The sequence below is a fragment of the Oncorhynchus kisutch genome, linkage group LG2, assembly GCF_002021735.2.
Source record: "Oncorhynchus kisutch isolate 150728-3 linkage group LG2, Okis_V2, whole genome shotgun sequence".
Lineage (NCBI taxonomy): Eukaryota > Metazoa > Chordata > Actinopteri > Salmoniformes > Salmonidae > Oncorhynchus > Oncorhynchus kisutch.
Window position 1 is genome coordinate 41,369,601 of NC_034175.2, and position 18,293 is coordinate 41,387,893.

At 42.9% G+C, this 18,293-nt stretch overlaps 1 protein-coding gene and 1 long non-coding RNA gene across 5 annotated transcripts in view; one reads left to right on the plus strand and one right to left on the minus strand.

Moving 5' to 3' along the window:
- The window catches only part of LOC109865973 (activin receptor type-1), a 32,169-nt gene extending 24,406 nt beyond the window's left edge, over window positions 1–7,763 (minus strand). For 2 of the 4 annotated variants that reach the window (XM_020454500.2, XM_020454492.2), the window contains exon 1: window positions 7,363–7,763. The gene's annotated coding sequence lies outside the window, so the exon portion shown is untranslated. Of the gene's footprint in view, window positions 1–4,344; window positions 4,933–7,362 lie in introns of those variants that run through there. The other 2 variants (XM_020454517.2, XM_020454509.2) reach the window with 1 other exon arrangement.
- Window positions 7,764–9,960: 2,197 nt separating this feature from the next.
- Window positions 9,961–11,133, plus strand: LOC116356627 (uncharacterized). The gene is made up of 3 exons (XR_004205045.1): window positions 9,961–10,435; window positions 10,525–10,613; window positions 10,783–11,133. It is a non-coding gene; the product is annotated as an uncharacterized LOC116356627 (long non-coding RNA).
- The last annotated feature ends 7,160 nt before the right edge of the window (window positions 11,134–18,293 follow it).

The following is an 18,293-nucleotide window of genomic DNA, read 5'->3' on the forward strand; positions in this document are numbered from 1 at the left end:
ACTAGCCCCCTGCGAGCTCACCTTCCATTTACACAGCAGACTCACACAGCACATCGAATCAAACATGCCACCAATCGCTGCTCACAGCCAAACAGCCAAGTGCATCAGCGCGAACAAAGTAAAGCAGACATAGATTTGCAGTGTTTATTCGGTTGTTCACTAGACCTGTCTGGAAACTCCAGAGAGAGAGCTGAGAATAGTCAGAGTTAAAGATAGGTGTGGCGTACGGCAAATAGAAATACTATCGGCTATATGAGAAACAGGAGTATCTCATAACTGCACAACAGATTGCATATGCCATATACAAAACTAAAAACAAATTAGATGTGAATGTGTTTTTTTTATTACAGTATACTAGGAGCATGGGAAGGCATAGAAAATAGCCTTGCTTCCAATTGAACAGCAGTGAAATGCCCCACTTAAGTTTAAGTGCTTAAAATCAAGAGCAAGGACAACTTCTGTCTTACCCAGGCACTGCTGTTTAACTCATCCAATGATTAATCATCGGTTTTGTGTGATTTTTTGGGGGGGGCTTGCATATTCATGCAGCATTTGCACTTCCATTTAGAGATATTACACTTCAAGAATGTGTCATCCTACAATAACAAAAAATGCAAACAATAGAAAATGAACAATCCACAGAGGGAGACAGAGAGGGAGAGCTCTGTAAAAGCTAAACAGTCGAAAGAATTCCAGGGCCGTAAACAACTCTGCTACGTTAATTAATTACGGCACGCAAGACAGCTAACAACTGGGGGTTGCCATAATCACACTAAATCTGTTCATTGGAAGAAAACATTCATTAAGCTATGGAAATCCTCCTCCACCCTTGCTAGGGGCCTCATCAAATGGGAGATTAAAAGCCCACAGGCAGCCCTCCGTGGCCCCCAGGACCCTACAGTGGCCCATTCTGACCCTGCCGTAGCCCTGCCTGGGCTCGCCGTCTCGCTCTCTCCTTTTTCTCTCCAGGGCTTCACTCAACAGCAGACTCTCTCACAATGTAAGGAATGTCATCAAATGCAAATGGGCCTTTTCTTGTAAACTCACAGTACTGACACTCCTTTCCTGGTAAGAGGTGAGTGCAGCAGGTTTGGTTCAGTGCAGGAAAGGGTCATTTCTGATATAATACCCATGCCCCTGTGTGTATCCCTTGTAATCTGAGACAAAAGATGTCTTCTCTTTCAGCAGTACTTTTTTTTTTTTACCATCACTCTGGCTTCGACAACGACCAGAGAGACCCTCCTGAAAATGGTCAGACTTGAACGGCCATTTTGTTTCTCCTTAGTCTCAGATGATCCATTCCTCACTGAGTAGAATGAAAGACGTTGGCAGGGACAAATGACATGGCCAAAACAACCTTGTTTACTTTGAAATTACATTGGATTGAGGAGATGGCTGCGGGTTTGATCCCATTGAATACAGCAAAGGATCTGAACGAAACATAACCCTGTCGCCTTCAGCCTCAACCGCTGACACTTTGTACAGGTGAGACTTGAAAGCAAGAAATGGTAAATGTACGATTGCACAATCACAGAAGCTCTAAAAAATGTACTAAAACCCCAAGCATCAAGTGAATTCCTGAACAACAACAAAAACGACAAAAAAAGTGCTTTGTGCTAGAGAGATATATCAAGGGCAATTATTCAAGCGCCACGATGAAGACATTCAAGATGAGAAATCAGCATATTGATGGACAGAGTATACTGCGACCGGCAGCAGTCACCATGGCACCGCAAATTTCTCTGTATGGACCACCATCTCAACACTCGACAGGGCCAATTCAAACACAGTCTCTATGACCTTTAGCAATGTTTGCAGGAAGTGGAATGCACAAACACTCTCCCTCTGAATGACCCACTGATGAAGTTCAGTGTGCTGCAGGGACACAGCTCTCCAAGACCACCTTGATTTGTATCACACAGACTCTTGTTCCACCTCTTCTCCACCGTCAGACCCGCTTGGTCACATTGAACTCCCGGACAAATATCCAGAGATACTGTAGTTTCGCCTTCGAAGCCCACAATGTACGGTAGCAATGAGAAGAAGAATCATAGGCGACCTCACCAAGCACAGAATTCCAATACGTTTCTATTGAATTGATGTCCTGTGTCAGAGAGTGAGCTTTGCCATTGAGAGTGGGCTTAACAAGATGAGCAACCCCCCCCTCCGGCCACACACACACACACACATCACCCCCACTCCAGTCCTGCGTGTCTACCCGTCAGATTGAGGCTTCCCAAACAGCACTACTGGACCACCACAGTCACACCCTCCTGTCAATGGAAGCATTATGACCTGGGTTTGTTTTATATTCCTGAGTGAGAATTCTTCGTAGGAGTGGGACCAACTCCCATTCAATTGTTCCTTCAATTACAGAGGACAGGCGACAAGACGTTGTAGTCCATCTGCTCTCATTGATCTTGAAGCATAGGAGGACACAAAAGTTTCACATAATGTCATTGAGAACAGAGGTAATAGGCGACAGATTTCGGGCTATTTCTAAATGTGTGGAAATCTCCTGTTCTGCCTCAATCCTCGGGTGTTAACTAGCTTCCTTACGAAGCCATGGAGAGAGAACAAATAACAGCATCACAAAATTGGAAAGGAAGTCCAAGAACTGCAACACACCACAGACGCACATATGTTTGATATTAGCGATAGTTTCACCAATGTTAGTCTTCAAGGGATACTTTGGGATTTTTTTGCAATGAGGCCCTTTATCTACTTCCCCAGAGTCAAAAGAACTCACGGATACCATTTCTTATGTCTCTGTGTCCAGTATGAAGGTAAGTTTGAGATAGTTAGCATTGGCTTGCTAAACTAGCACTAGCGCAATGGCTAAATCTATGGGCATCTGCTGGCAGATAAACAAATCCTAGCAGATCAATTCTAAATGGTTTGAGCATTGACACGTCATGCCAAAAATGGCATCTTTGTATCTCTTCACCATCAGCTTATTACATTACACAAAACTGTACATGCCCCACATTTCTAACACTGCTCATTTTAACTTTCCAAACAGACTTGAGTTAAATAAGGGAATCCTTAAAATTGTCTAAATTAGGGAATAATTCAACAAACCAAATGAATGTACAAATCACACATATCAAGGGATCGATCAAACAGAGGTCACTGCTAAAATAGGGTATTGATCATTGCTTAATTCTACTCGTAAACTACATCCACTTCAAAGCCCAGGAATGGGGAAAGGCAGAAGAACCAAAGAGAGCCATAACTTTCCCCCTAACAGCTGAGCGATAAGAGCTCTGAAGCGAGTGAAGAGCTCATAAAATGTGTATTGCAGATGGTCTCCAGTGCAGTCTCGGGGTAGTGGGAGAGGGAGAGAGAGAGAGAGAGAGAGAGAGAGAGAGAGGCCAGGAACACTGCGTATCGGTGTCTGCTTTAGTCTGCGTAGACAGCAGACTCCAGTCTCCTCTCGATTTGCCTTTCACTCACATTTGCAGAGAGAATAGAACTTGAAATCAATAACCCACTGGAGAGCCACCAAAGGAGATCCTGGAAGCAGACACACACGTAGGACCAAAGTCTGTCTGGGGCACAGCCGCTATCTGACTTCCTGTCTAGCATCAAGCCGAGGCTGCAGAGCCAGCTAGGCCCCAGACGACGAGGCTGCACTCATCCTGATATGTTGTGGCTGCACAGGGCTTATGATTATTAAAGGCTCAAGGATTTTGACTAAAAATAACACCGTCTTAAAAAGCAGTGGGAAATGGGGGGGGGGGGGGGGGGGGGGGACAAGCAATGCCACACACATGCTGTGTTCCTTCGCAGCCCCCCCACCCCACCCACAACTGCCAGGTCCAACTCTAATCCAGACAGAAAACTAAAAGTACAATTTACTCGCATGTCAGTGTGCACCACATAAGGTCAAGAGTGCCAACCTCACAGCTGACGGGTCCTTAAAACCTTAGTCTCAGGAAATCCCACAGTGAAAAAGCTCAAATTCACTACTTTCATTCATCGGCTTTCTCTGCCCTCATATTTAGCCCCGCAATTAACTGTTTTGCCATTTGCTTTTCAGGACAACCAGGGATACGAGGAAAACAAAACTATTTGAAATAAAACAGTTGAACTCGTGAGTTTTATTGACAAATGTCAATAAAAAAATATATAAAAAAAAGGTCCACCAAGCAAAAACCTGATTTAAAAAATGCATTTATAAGAATGCTGTAAGTACAGAAATTGTTTGCTCAGTGAGAAATGAATATCCAAGTAGTCACTGACAACTGTGTGGAGTTTGACAGCAACTATGCGAGCACATTGCAGTAGTTTAAGGCACTATGTCCTGGGATTTCATATGATCCTCTATGTAAAACTTCCTACCTTCTGACGACTCTCTTGTAGCTTGTAAGCGTCGGAGAGCAAAACGCAGCTCTAGCTCAGCCCCCGTTAACTAATGGTTGGTATTTGTGGATGCAGAAGAAATAAACGAATCCAATGCAACAACCCAGCAGTCTGTAGCTCAAACGCACAATGTTTAAAATGGGTTGGAATCCAAAAACGCGCCGGCGTCACAGCGCGACTATAGGAGATCGCTCGTCTGTCGTCGGAGTCTCCGCCAAGTCCCGCCTCCCTCGCTCTTCCTCCGTCCCTCCACTCTCTCTCACACAACCTCTTCTCTCTCACTCCCAGGCTGGTTTGAGACGGAGGCACTTACACCACCACGCCGGAGCCAGCCCCAGATTCCTGCTCAGACTTGAAGCACTGCATCTCTGTGCATGGCACAGTCTGCTGTTAATGACAGCGTGTGTGTAACCTGATCCTCCAGCAGGCCAACCAGGGCTCCCTCGCTCTGTCTCCGAGCAAGGCAAGCTCTTCTCTTCTCCCCCTGCTCTGCTATTGTCTCAGCCCATACTGCCAGCTGTTTCTGACAGCCAAATTACTGTGCACAGAGAAATGATTGCTGTCGGAGGACTATTCTTTCCATCGCGCTCTTTCTTTCTCTCTCTCGCGCCTCTGCTTTCTGAAATGTTCAGGCCTCAGTGGGCAAATTATACACTTTGTGGTGCTCTGAAAGAACAGCTGCGGAACGGATCTGCTGAGGAAAGGCCAGCCTATCTGCTCCAATGGAAGTGGATATCATGTAATGTGGGAATAATTACTTTGATCGTGTCTATGGGAGAGAATTAGAAACCGTCTGTTAAAAACAATTGACATTACAGTATGATGAATCAGAAACTATGTTGAACCCACTAACCCAACATGAACACTTGGTGTTGAAATGGACTTGAACAAAAACATCAGAAAACATCAGAATGGAGCAATTCTGGTTGCTGTACGCCATTATAATACCCCAGTAGGTGAAGGGTGCATGAATATAATAATACTCCATAAGTCAACGTTTTGAAAAAAACATGAAGGAGCGTCAAAGGGAACATGGTCATATCCAGAATCACATACGCAAGATACTATTGCTTTGACCGCTACTTGAAATTAACTTGACATCTTTATGGAAGAAAGGAGCGCTAACGCTCTGAGTTGTCTACAATAGATTTCCACAACATCCACTAGTGTCATTGGCCCGAAGCACAATGATTACATTGTCAGGAGGGACACTGGAGAAAGAGAGCTTATCAGGACGTTATGGGTGAGCAGGCACGAACAAGTCAGACGGACCTTTCACCTCAACTGAATAGAGTGGGAGCCCTGTCTCCGTCCAGACTGACTGACGTCGCGCTATCTGACCGCGATCAGCAGACTCCAGGAATCAACTAACCTTAGTGAGACACTCCAGTTCACCAACCACTCACACAGCTCCATTAGTAGGTACAAACTATTATTAACAACGTTCCTCAAAAGACATTTCTATCAGTTTTAGGCACCATTTCTAGCATTGTTTCATAGACAGGTCAGAGCTACAGATTCCCTTCAATATTGATTCCAACCAAAGAAATGACCAGTGACCGACCACTCATTTGTGTATTCCAAGCTGTCTAGAAGTCTATTCCATGACCAAATTCACCTGCCAATACACATATCGTGCACATGTGTGACAATGGCAACAGTAGGGCAGTCAATCATCAGCTTCAAAGAGACTCTTTTCAAGGTTCTAGGCGATACCTGCCTCGACACATTACGATGATCTCACATAGTAGTCGCAGCTGTAACCCGATTACTCAGATAGCAGAGAATTTACACATCATCATCATGACCTCTTGACTCATTTTAGCATGGAGGCTAACCTTGGCACACTGGAGAGACACTGATGCCCATGGGATGTAAGGAGATGATTTGTTTCATCAATTCGAAGGGAGTAAGGGACAACTGCTAATATTAAGATTGACATTCACAGCCAATAACTAACTGACTGACTGTGTGTGTGTGTATAACCTGAGGGAAGTTCATTGAGAAGAGCAGGACCTCTAAATTAGGACACCAATGACCTGTATGTGTTAAACAAAAATCCATATACCTTTCAAATGAAATATGCACCAGTCTGCTAAACTTTGCCTTTCAGATCTTTGCCGCATGATCATTTGATCACATTTTTTTCTGCACCTCATTTCTGTGATAGGGTTTGTCTTAAAACATACTCGTGCAAAACGTAATGAACAAATATTTAATAAGTATATGCTATATTTAAAAAAAAAACTGTTCATATTATGTAATGTAGCCAAAGTGAGGCCAAAAGTAATTAGTTAGTTCACTTTGTGTGCACAGACAGCACACTATCAGGGAGTATTCAATGTGTGCCCCAATCTAGTTAAATATTTATAGTTCTTCCCCCACTCTGGCTACAGGACCATTGTGGTGCTTATTGCCCAGCGTGGGCTTGATGGAAACACACGATCAAGGAGTGATGCTCCCAACAAAGTCTACATGACAAAAGGCACACTAACAAAGTAAAAGAACATTTGACGCAATTGAGCCTACGAGTGACTGGAACCCCTGAGCATCACAAATCGCCGCCAAACAAATACCCAAATCTAGCCTATATCTTGACATACTTGAGTCAAGGGGAGTTTGAGTTCGTTTTTTGTGGTAACGTTGATCCTGTCTAGGCTTCTGTAAATAGTAACACAAATGTTTTCCTCCACAACAGTCGTTTTATGTATTGTTTCTTGTTTCTCCAGATTGAAAAAAGTGACCTAAATAATAGGGCTAATATTTCAAATAGATAAATTAACCTTATCTGGTTGATCTAAAGCTTGTGAGAGACGGAATGTGCCATTCACTATCTTATTGAACGAAAAAACTACTGTGATAGTGGGCTACATACAAGGCTACATTTGTACTCTTTAGGGTCCCCGCAAGTCCAAAGTATAGGCTGCGGATAGGACTCTAGCCTACAGGTAGCCATACATTCCTAATAAAATATATAAACAAACCAAAACAACTTACCTTGCATGTAAAACTTACGAAGTGATTTGAGGACGCACAGACGTAACCTACAATGTGCTTACTGCACAAGTCAGGCTATTCTGCTATATCCCGAAAATTCAGCGACAAGAGCCTATTTGTTTGGTTTCTTAAATGCAAGACTCCGGTTTCAGCCGACATTGCCCTACTTCGGCTTCGATACTATGTTACAATACAACGAATGTTCATAATCCAAAGTAACGCAAAATTGCGGTCAGTAACTTCGCCAGAGTTCCATAAGCTTTGGTGTTCTTCACTCCATATACGAACGGTAATAACCCCTAGGCGGATATTTCATGTAGCAGAGCTAGGCTACGGCAAATCCTAGGAGGAAGTAGCCTGCAACTCACTGTAATAAGAGGACCATGACCACATCATTTCCTCTGCGCATATTTCCACACCAGCCACCTGGGGAGGCGGTCATCTATGATATTTGAATTTGAAATGTATACATTTTCAGTCATCTGATTTGAAAAACATGCATGTTAGGAAAATATTATAGCCTATGTGATAGTGTTCATCAAATTCTAATCCTTGAGACCTACATTCAAGAACAAAAAATCCCTGAATAAGCAATACGCAATTTTATAAAATACAAGGAGTCGTAATATAAAACCAACCTTAGTCCTATCCAACCGAGTTAGATCAGTATGGAAGCTCATTCCTGCAAGCAAAAATAAATACATCTGATTGCCGGTTATGAGATAGTAAGCAGGGTTGGGTAGGTTGTAGTCTGTTACAGTAATTAGTTACCCTTCCAAAATTGTCATCAGTAACATCATTTTTTTAATGCCCAAACTCAGTAACGTAATCGGATTACTTTTAGTTACTTTTAGATGACTTTCCCTTTAAGAGGCATTAGAAGAAGGCAAAATGAATATTACCAATTGAACGACATCTATTGCAGGACAAATCAATATTAGAGTTTACATAGCTCGCCTGTAATGGATGTTGCATTTTACTTTATGGGTTGGTTATGTAGGCTTCTATAGGCTATGTCGTTACGTTAAAAACCAAAGTCTGTCAGATTTCTAGTCATTCCAATTAAAGCAATACCGCTTGATCTTCAAGAATATGACTTGGAAATATAGATTTGCCAAATTGTTTTACCTGAGCATAATACTTTTTGTGGAACTCAGTCGGGGTCTCAATTTACTGTTGTGAGTTAGAATAGTAAGATACTCAAGGTGCAATTTAGAAAGGTTGTTGTGCATCAACAGTTTTTATCTTCTTATGTCAGTCACTGACAGTCACTCAATTAGCCATGTCAGCTAACAATTGTTATACTGTTAAGTTAGTCTAGCCAGCTATCTAAACTTGTATTAATAACGGCCGAATACCAACCGGGCACGCAGGGCACGTGCCCAGGTGCCCTTACCCCCTCCATCCAAATCTCATTTAGGGACTGTCATCTGTCAGCAGTGCAATGGAACTTTACTTGGGTATTACAACAACTCGTCTATTCCAACTTGTTAGGCAACCACACGTACCTACGGGGGAAGAATGGCCAGTCACACAGGATGGTGATTTTTTACTAAGGAGGAGAAGGAGGCCGTGCTGACCGATAATTTTTTTATTTTTTTATTTTTTATTTCACCTTTATTTAACCAGGTAGGCTAGTTGAGAACAAGTTCTCATTTGCAACTGCGACCTGGCCAAGATAAAGCATAGCAGTGTGAGCAGACAACAAAGAGTTACACATGGAGTAAACAATTAACAAGTCAATAACACAGTAGAAACCAAAGGGGGAGTCTATATACAATGTGTGCAAAAGGCAAATAATACAATTTTGCAGATTAACACTGGAGTGATGAATGATCAGATGGTCATGTACAGGTAGAGATATTGGTGTGCAAAAGAGCAGAAAAGTAAATAAATAAAAACAGTATGGGGATGAGGTAGGTGAGAAAGGGTGGGCTATTTACCAATAGACTATGTACAGCTGCAGCGATCGGTTAGCCGCTCAGATAGCTGATGTTTGAAGTTGGTGAGGGAGATAAAAGTCTCCAACTTCAGCGTTTTTTGCAATTCGTTCCAGTCACAGGCAGCAGAGTACTGGAACGAACGGCGGCCAAATGAGGTGTTGGCTTTAGGGATGATCAGTGAGATACACCTGCTGGAGCGCGTGCTACGGATGGGTGTTGCCATCGTGACCAGTGAGCTGAGATAAGGCGGAGCTTTACCTAGCATGGACTTGTAGATGACCTGGAGCCAGTGGGTCTGGCGACGAATATGTAGCGAGGGCCAGCCGACTAGAGCATACAAGTCGCAGTGGTGGGTGGTATAAGGTGCTTTAGTGACGAAACGGATGGCACTGTGATAGACTGCATCCAGTTTGCTGAGTAGAGTGTTGGAAGCCATTTTGTAGATGACATCGCCGAAGTCGAGGATCGGTAGGATAGTCAGTTTTACTAGGGTAAGCTTGGCGGCGTGAGTGAAGGAGGCTTTGTTGCGGAATAGAAAGCCGACTCTTGATTTGATTTTCGATTGGAGATGTTTGATATGAGTCTGGAAGGAGAGTTTGCAGTCTAGCCAGACACCTAGGTACTTATAGACGTCCACATATTCTAGGTCGGAACCATCCAGGGTGGTGATGCTAGTCGGGCATGCGGGTGCAGGCAGCGACCGGAGATGCATGCTGGCCACTTCTGAGGGAAGCCCATGATTGCCAAAATCAACCTACGCTTCTTCTCATGGGGAATTGTCAAGGGGTTGGACAGCTGGGCAAGTGAAATAAACTTTTGTTTATCAATCTCATTGTTTATCAATCTCTGTCATATATGAAATTATTATGATTTCAAGGAATGTCATATCAGAGAGCACGCAATGGGGTCACCATCTGTTAAAGTGAATATATAAAACATCTCAGAAAATAACTATTTGCATTTGCACACAAAATAACCTGAAGCTAGTTTTAGATTCCCCAACACTGATATTTTTTCTCTTCCTAGGGTTACCTCGGTGGAAGCCAACAATCTTCTCCAGTTGGAGCAGTTGGATGGTTGACCACTGAAAGCCCTGATGCCCTAAACTTCAGTGAAGCCCAATAGACAAAGTATGTTAAGCATTTGTTGACATTTGAGAAAGCAAGAAATGGTCGTTTCTAAAAATATACCTCTTCAATTTACCTCCAAATTACTTTAGGACCATTGACTGTCCAAGCCCCACCAGAGACAGTGCGTACGGATCAGTCTGATTCTCTGTGCTCTGTGTCGGAGGGGGACCAGCTTGAGGTAGGCTATACCTTCCAAAATAGTTTAAAAGCACATATCTCCCATTTATAACACTGCACTAATCCATCATATTTTCTCACAGTAAAGTGTAACCTGTGCGTTTGCTTGTTTGCTTGTTTACGCCTCTGTCTCCTACCCTGTTCCCTACAACTCTGCACCTGTTCTCCAGGATCTAGGTGTTCTGCCCAACACCCAGATGGGGATCCGCCTGTCATCCGTTACCAACCACCCTCCAACTTTTCATCAGCTACAGCTAAGATTATTGTCATGTTGTAGTTATCTGATTAAAAGTTTTCTTGCACTATCATGCTGAGCACTGCAAACACTCAAAACAAAGAGAGCAGCAGTGCCTGGACCTTGCAGTCTCCCTCTTCAAGTCTCCATTCTGAGACTGGCAGCCTGTTGAGAACAAGTGACAGGCGGAACCTCCGAACACCTCCTCTATATTCTACACAACAGAATTCAGTATTTTAGTCTATGATTGCCAGTGCAAAAAAACATATGAAAATGTATTAATGACACAGCTGTACCGAAAAATATAAACTTTTATGTATTAAAATCTGAAATATTGCCAGGTTGGATTACACCACTGTTTCACAAGGTGTTCATTATTGTAAGTTGTAAGTTATCCTTTGATGGTATTTATTTGTTCCACATTATTCATTATTTTATCCTAGGACCTACAATAGATACATATACAGTCCCTTCAGAAAGTATTCAGACCTCTTGACTTTTTCCACATTTTGTTAGGTTACAACCTACTTCCAAAATGTATTAAACCGTTTTTTCCCTCATAATACCTCCATAATAACAAAGAAAAACAGGTTTTCAGAAATGTCTGCTAATTTATTTATTTTTAAACGGAAATATCACATTTACATCATTATTCAGACCCTTTACTCAGTACTTTGTTGAAGCACCTTTGGCAGTCATTACAGCCTCGAGTCTTCTTGGTATGACACTACAAGCTGAACACACTTGTATTTGGGGAGTTTCTCCCATTCTTCTCTGCAGATCCTCTCAAGATCTTTCAGGTTGGATGGGGAGCGTTGCTGCACAGCTATTTTCAGGTATCTCCAGAGATATTTGATCGGGTTCAAGTCCGGGCTCTGGCTGGGCCACTCAAGGACATTCAGAGACTTGTCCTGAAGCCACGCCTGCATTGTCTTGGCTGTGTGCTTAGGTTCATTGTCCTGTTGGAAGGATAATTTTTTGCCCCGGTCTGAGGTGCTGTGTGCTCTGGAGCAGGTTTCCATCAAGGATCTCTCTGTATTTTGCTCCATTAATCTTTGCCTCAATCCTGACTAGTCTCCCAGTCCCTGCTGCTGAAAAACATCCCCACAGCATGATGCTGCCACCACCATGCTTCACCGTGGGGATGGTGCCAGGTTTCCTCCAGTCGTGGCGCTTCGCAATCAGGCCAAAGAGTTCAACCTTGGTTTCATCAGACCAGAGAATCCTGTTTCTCACTGTGTTCTTGGGGACCTTCAATGCTGCAAACATTTTTTGTACACTTACCCAGATCTGTGCCTTGACACAATCCTGTCTCAGAGCTCTACGGGCAATTCCTTTGACCTCGTGGCTTGGTTTTTGCTCTGACATGCACTGTCATCTGTGGGACCTTATATAGACAGGTGTGTGCCTTTCCAAATCAGCTAGGGTGCTGATTTGAAAAAGAGATGGCGCCTGAAGAAATGGCAGCCGTTTTATGGGTATCTAACTAATTGTGCTATTATTTTTTGGGGGGGGTTTCGCGTTATTTGTGACTTAGTTTGTAGATAATGTTTCTGCCACCGTATCTTACAGCAGAAAAGAGCTTCTGGATATCAGGACAGCGATCACTCACCTCGGATTAGACAAATATGTTTTTCTTCAACAAGCAGGACGCACAGGATGTATTTCAGACACCCGACAAGGCCGAAATCCTCGTCATTGGCAAGAGAAAGAGACGCAGGTATAGAGGACACAGGGCGGGGTGCCTCGTAACAATCTGCCTATGGCGAGTGGGAAATCTGCCCTTACCATCAATATTGACTTTGAGTTTAAGTTTTTTTTTTTTTACAGGAACAGTGCACATTAATCAACGTTTCAGTAAAAGTTCCGGTAAAAGTTATTCAACCAGCTAATTTTCAACCGCAGTCCCTGGGCAGGTTATTAAAAACAATTACAATACAGACAATCAATGAGCAGTGAGCACACACAGAGCAACATAGGACAAGCAAGCAACAAGTCAAAATCCATAAAAGCAACAAAGTGTTTCCACACCTCACAAGCTACAGACAACAGACAACATGGAAAGCGGCAATACACAGCGAGGGATTATGTTCACAAATTTGATTGACCTTTAGCCATGTCTTCATGTTTTTGTGAAAGTGTGATAGGTGGTGCAGTTATGTGTGTCTGACGGCAGTGTATTCCAGACATGGGAAGCTCTCACAGAGAAAGCAGATTGACTAAAGGTGCTTTTCTTTAAGAGAACTATACAGTCACCTCCCATTTCAGACCTTGTAGATCTGCTGCCATATGTTTGGGTTTTCTGTTTAACAAAAGTACTGAGTGGAGGGGGAGCCAGGGCATTTAGAATCTTGAATACAAGACATGCGTCGGTGTATTGCACAAGATTTTCCCAACTCATGAGCTCATGCTTTCTGAGGATGTAACAGTGATGATGGCTATTGGGCTTCCTTTCAAGCACTTTGAGAGCCTGTTTGTAGACAGACTGAATGGGTTTTAATGTTGTAAAGCAAGCTTAGGCCCAATTAGTCAAGCAGTATGTTAAGTGGGGGAGTATCATAGAGTTGAAGTACAGTTTTGCTACCGCTACAATTTCATATAAATCTGAAATTAGCTAGGTTGAATTTGGTTATTTGAATTACCTTTTTCACCTGCTTTTTAAAAGAGAGGTTGGAATCAAGTATGCCAAGTTACTTAAAATCAGATACCACCTGGAGCTTCTCCCCTGACACATAGACATCTGGCTCAGTAGCATCAGTTACAGTGCCTTGCGAAAGTATTCGGCCCCCTTGAACTTTGCGACCTTTTGCCACATTTCAGGCTTCAAACATAAAGATAAAACTGTATTTTTTGTGAAGAATCAACAAGTGAGACACAATCATGAAGTGGAACGACATTTATTGGATATTTCAAACTTTTTTAACAAATCAAAAACTTAAAAATTGGGCGCGCAAAATTATTCAGCCCCCTGTAGCGCCACCTTTTGCTGCGATTACAGCTGTAAGTTGCTTGGGGTATGTCTCTATCAGTTTTGCACATCGACCGACTGAAATTTTTTCCCATTCCTCCTTGCAAATCAGCTCGAGCTCAGTGAGGTTGGATGGAGAGCATTTGTGAACAGCAGTTTTCAGTTCTTTCCACAGATTCTCGATTGGATTCAGGTCTGGACTTTGACTTGGTCATTCTAACACCTGGATATGTTTATTTTTGAACCATTCCATTGTAGATTTTGCTTTATGTTTTGGATCATTGTCTTGTTGGAAGACAAATCTCCGTCCCAGTCTCAGGTCTTTTGCAGACTCCATCAGGTTTTCTTCCAGAATGGTCCTGTATTTGGCTCCATCCATCTTCCCATCAATTTTAACCATCTTCCCTGTCCCTGCTGAAGAAAAGCAGGCCCAAACCATGATGCTGCTACCACCATGTTTGACAGTGGGGATGGTGTGTTCAGGGTGATGGGCTGTGTTGCTTTTACGCCAAACATAACGTTTTGCATTGTTGCCAAAAAGTTCAATTTTGGTTTCATCTGACCAGAGCACCTTCTTCCACATGTTTGGTGTGTCTCCCAGGTGGCTTGCGGCAAACTTTAAACTACACTTTTTATGGATATCTTTAAGAAATGGCTTTCTTCTTCTTCTGCCACTCTTCCATAAAGGCCAGATTTGTGCAATATACGACTGATTGTTGTCCCATGGACAGAGTCTCCCACCTCAGCTGTAGATCTCTGCAGTTCATCCAGAGTGATCATGGGCCTCTTGGCTGCATCTCTGATCAGTCTTCTCCTTGTATGAGCTGAAAGTTTAGAGGGACGGCCAGATTTGGTAGATTTGGTCTTGGTAGATTTGCAGTGGTCTGATACTCCTTCCATTTCAATATTATCGCTTGCACAGTGCTCCTTGGGATGATTAAAGCTTGGGAAATCTTTTTGTATCCAAATCCGTCTTTAAACTTCTTCACAACAGTATCTCAGACCTGCCTGGTGTGTTCCTTGTTCTTCATGATGCTCTCTGCGCTTTTAACGGACCTCTGAGACTATCACAGTGCAGGTGCATTTATACGGAGACTTGATTACACACAGGTGGATTGTATTTATCATCATTAGTCATTTAGGTCAACATTGGATCATTCAGAGATCCTCACTGAAATTCTGGAGAGAGTTTGCTGCACTGAAAGTAAAGGGGCTGAATAATTTTGCACGCCCAATTTCTCAGTTTTTGATTTGTTGTTCCAAATCAAAAATGTCGTTCCACTTCATGATTGTGTCCCACTTGTTGTTGATTCTTCACAAAAAAATACAGTTTTATATCTTTATGTTTGAAGCCTGAAATGTGGCAAAAGGTCGCAAAGTTCAAGGGGACCGAATACTTTCGCAAGGCACTGTATCTTCTTTGTGAAGAACATGCAGACAGTTTTTTTCACATTGAGATGCAAACATGAGCCACTGAGTCACTTTGTAACCTGGACCATTACAGTAGTGAGTTCTTGTGCAGCTTGTTGTTTGCTCTTTGCATGCACATATATCACTGTATCATCTGCATGCATTTGAACTTCAGACCCAGTACAGACAGAAGGCAGATCAGTAATGTACTGGCTGAACATTAGGGGCCCCAGTATTGACCCTTGGGGCACACCCACATCATAGCTAAGAGTGGGCAACAGCTCATTGCTCATTCTGACACACTGAGTTCTGCCTTCAAGGTATGATTTCATCCATCTCAAGGCATCGGGGGAAAAGTTGAACTTGGACAATTTTGTGATGAGAACCTCATAGTTAACAGTATCAAGAGCCCTCCGTAGGTCCAGAAACACAGCCCCAACAATGCCCCCTTTGTCTAACTTGGACTTCACATTTTCCAGAAGAAAACAGTTGGCGGTTTCTGTGGAGTGTTTCACTCTGAAGCCAAACTGCACGGAGTGTAATGTGAAGGGGCTGTTGTTGAGGTGGGCAATCAGTTGTTCTGCTACACACTTTTCAACAACCTTCAACACCACAGGTAGTATACTAATGGGCCTGTAGTTACTCACGTCAGCAGGGTCACCCGATTTAAAGATGGCCATTATTATGGCCGACTTCTATACCGTTGGAAACACCCCCTGGCGAATAGATGTGTTGGTGACCTTAGTAATCGGGCCAATGACTGACTCTTGGTAGTTTTTAAGAAAGGTAGAGTCCAGCCCAAACACATCTTTGGCTGTAGAGTTCTTTAGTGAGCTTATCGCCCTGTTCACCTTAGACTCAGAAACCTCCCTTATGATGAAGACAGGTTGAGCATCATTCACTAGGACTGAGCCCAAGAAACCAGTGGAGGGGTTCTGTGTCAGTACCCAGACAGAATCAATAAAGTAGGAATTGAAGGCGATTGCTATTTCGACTGCATCCTGTGTTAGATTGTTATTCACCATGACTTCTAGTCTTTTTGCATTGTTACTTATGGTCTTTCCCTGTTAACTTTTTTAGATTTTCCCAGATCAATTTAGGATTTCCCTTTGCTTCACCAATTATGTTAATAAAACAGTTTGCCTTGGCCTGTCTTGATTTCTTTCATCACCTTATTTCTCAACATGGTTAACCTACATCTATCACGCTCTAATTTGGATTTTAGGGCTGTTTTTAGAGCATAATCTCGTTCTTTCATCAATTTCCAGATTTCTCCATTTAGCCAAGGAAAAGTTGTCTTTTGGCCAGGTTTGGATTTTCATTAGGAAGCCATTTATTGTAGTCTGGATTGTGGGTAGAAAAACCTGACTATCAGCTTCCACGTCTGTATAGGACAAGAGATCATTCCAGTTAATTCCCTTGATTGCATTTTCGAAATAATTGAATTCACTCTTAGGTATTCTTAGTTGATCCGGCTTTCTAACAGTAGAGAGGTTAAACTTGCTCTTAGAAAGCTTGCTGGCTATAAGTGTCTGATTATGATCAGATAGCCCAGTAACCATATTGAATGATTTAGTCACTCTCTCTGGTTTATTACTGAACACCAGATCAATCTGTGTTTTAGAGCAACAAGTCACCCTGGTTGGCCATTTAACTAGCTGTGTAAGGTCAAAGGTATTAGTGATCCGTTTGAGGGTTTTCCTACAAGACTTGTCTTCATAATTAATGTTAAAATCTCCCATTATGATGACCTCTTTCCCAAAATCACATTCCCTGTGTTGATATTCGGCAGTAGATTGATTGTGTCATCCCAGCAAGGATGCACTGAGATTATCAGAAGAGCAGCTACATAACTGACAATCATGGCAATGTACAGGAGATAAATCACATAATTGCACTTTAAATCTTTGCATGAGTTACTTAGCTGGGGTCGGCGTACACCTGATGTTTTAGATGAAATAACAGCATCTGTAGGAGAAGCGGCAGCTGCCACACCACCCTCTCTTCCGTCTGCCATTGTTTTTTGAGCACAGCCTGATGTTACGAGGTACGATCACGAATATCCTACCAACGGGGCATCAAAAACTGTCATATCTTATGTTTCACCGAATCGTGGCTGAATGATGACATGGAGAACATTCAGCAGGATTGACCCTGCACCGGCTAGATAGAACAGCCCACTCCGATAAGACGAGGGGGGGCGGTCTGTGTATATTTGTAAACAACAGCTGGTGCACGAAATCTAAGGAAGTCTCTTGATTTGGCTCGCCTGAAGTAGAGTATCTCATGATAAGCTGTAGACCACACTATTTGCCAAGAGAGTTTTCATCAATTTTTTTTGCGCCTGTTTATTTACCACCACAGACAGATGCTGGCACTGACTAAGAGTCAGCTGTATAAGGAAATAAGCAAACAGGAAACCGCTCACCCAGAGGCGACGCTCCTAGTGGCCGGACTTTAATGCAGGGAAACTTAAATCAGTTTTACCTATTTTCTATCAACATGTTAAATGCACAACCAGAGGGAAAAAAATTCTATATCATCTTTACTCCACACACAGAGAGGTGTACAAAGCTCTCCCTCTCCTTCCATTTGTCAAATCTGACCATAATACTATCCTCCTGACTCCTGCTTACAAGCAAAAATTAAAGCAGGAAGCACCAGTGACTCGGTCTGTAAAAAAGTAGTCAGATGAAGCAGATGCTAATCTACAGGACTGTTTTGCTAGCATAGACTGGAATATGTTCCGGGATTCTTCCGATGGCAATGAGGAGTACACCACATCAGTCACTGGCTTTATCAATAAGTGCATCGAGGACGTTGTCCCCACAGTGACTGTACATACATACCCCAAACAGAAGCCATGGATTACAGGCAACATTCGCACTGAGCTAGAGGGTAGAGCTACCGCTTTCAAGATGCAGGACTCTAACCCGAAGCTTATAAGAAAACCTGCTATGCCCTCCGACGAACCATCAAACAGGCAAAGCGCCAATACAGGACAAAGATTGAATCGTACTACACTGGCTCCGACGCTCGTCGGATGTGACAGGGCCTGCAAACTATTA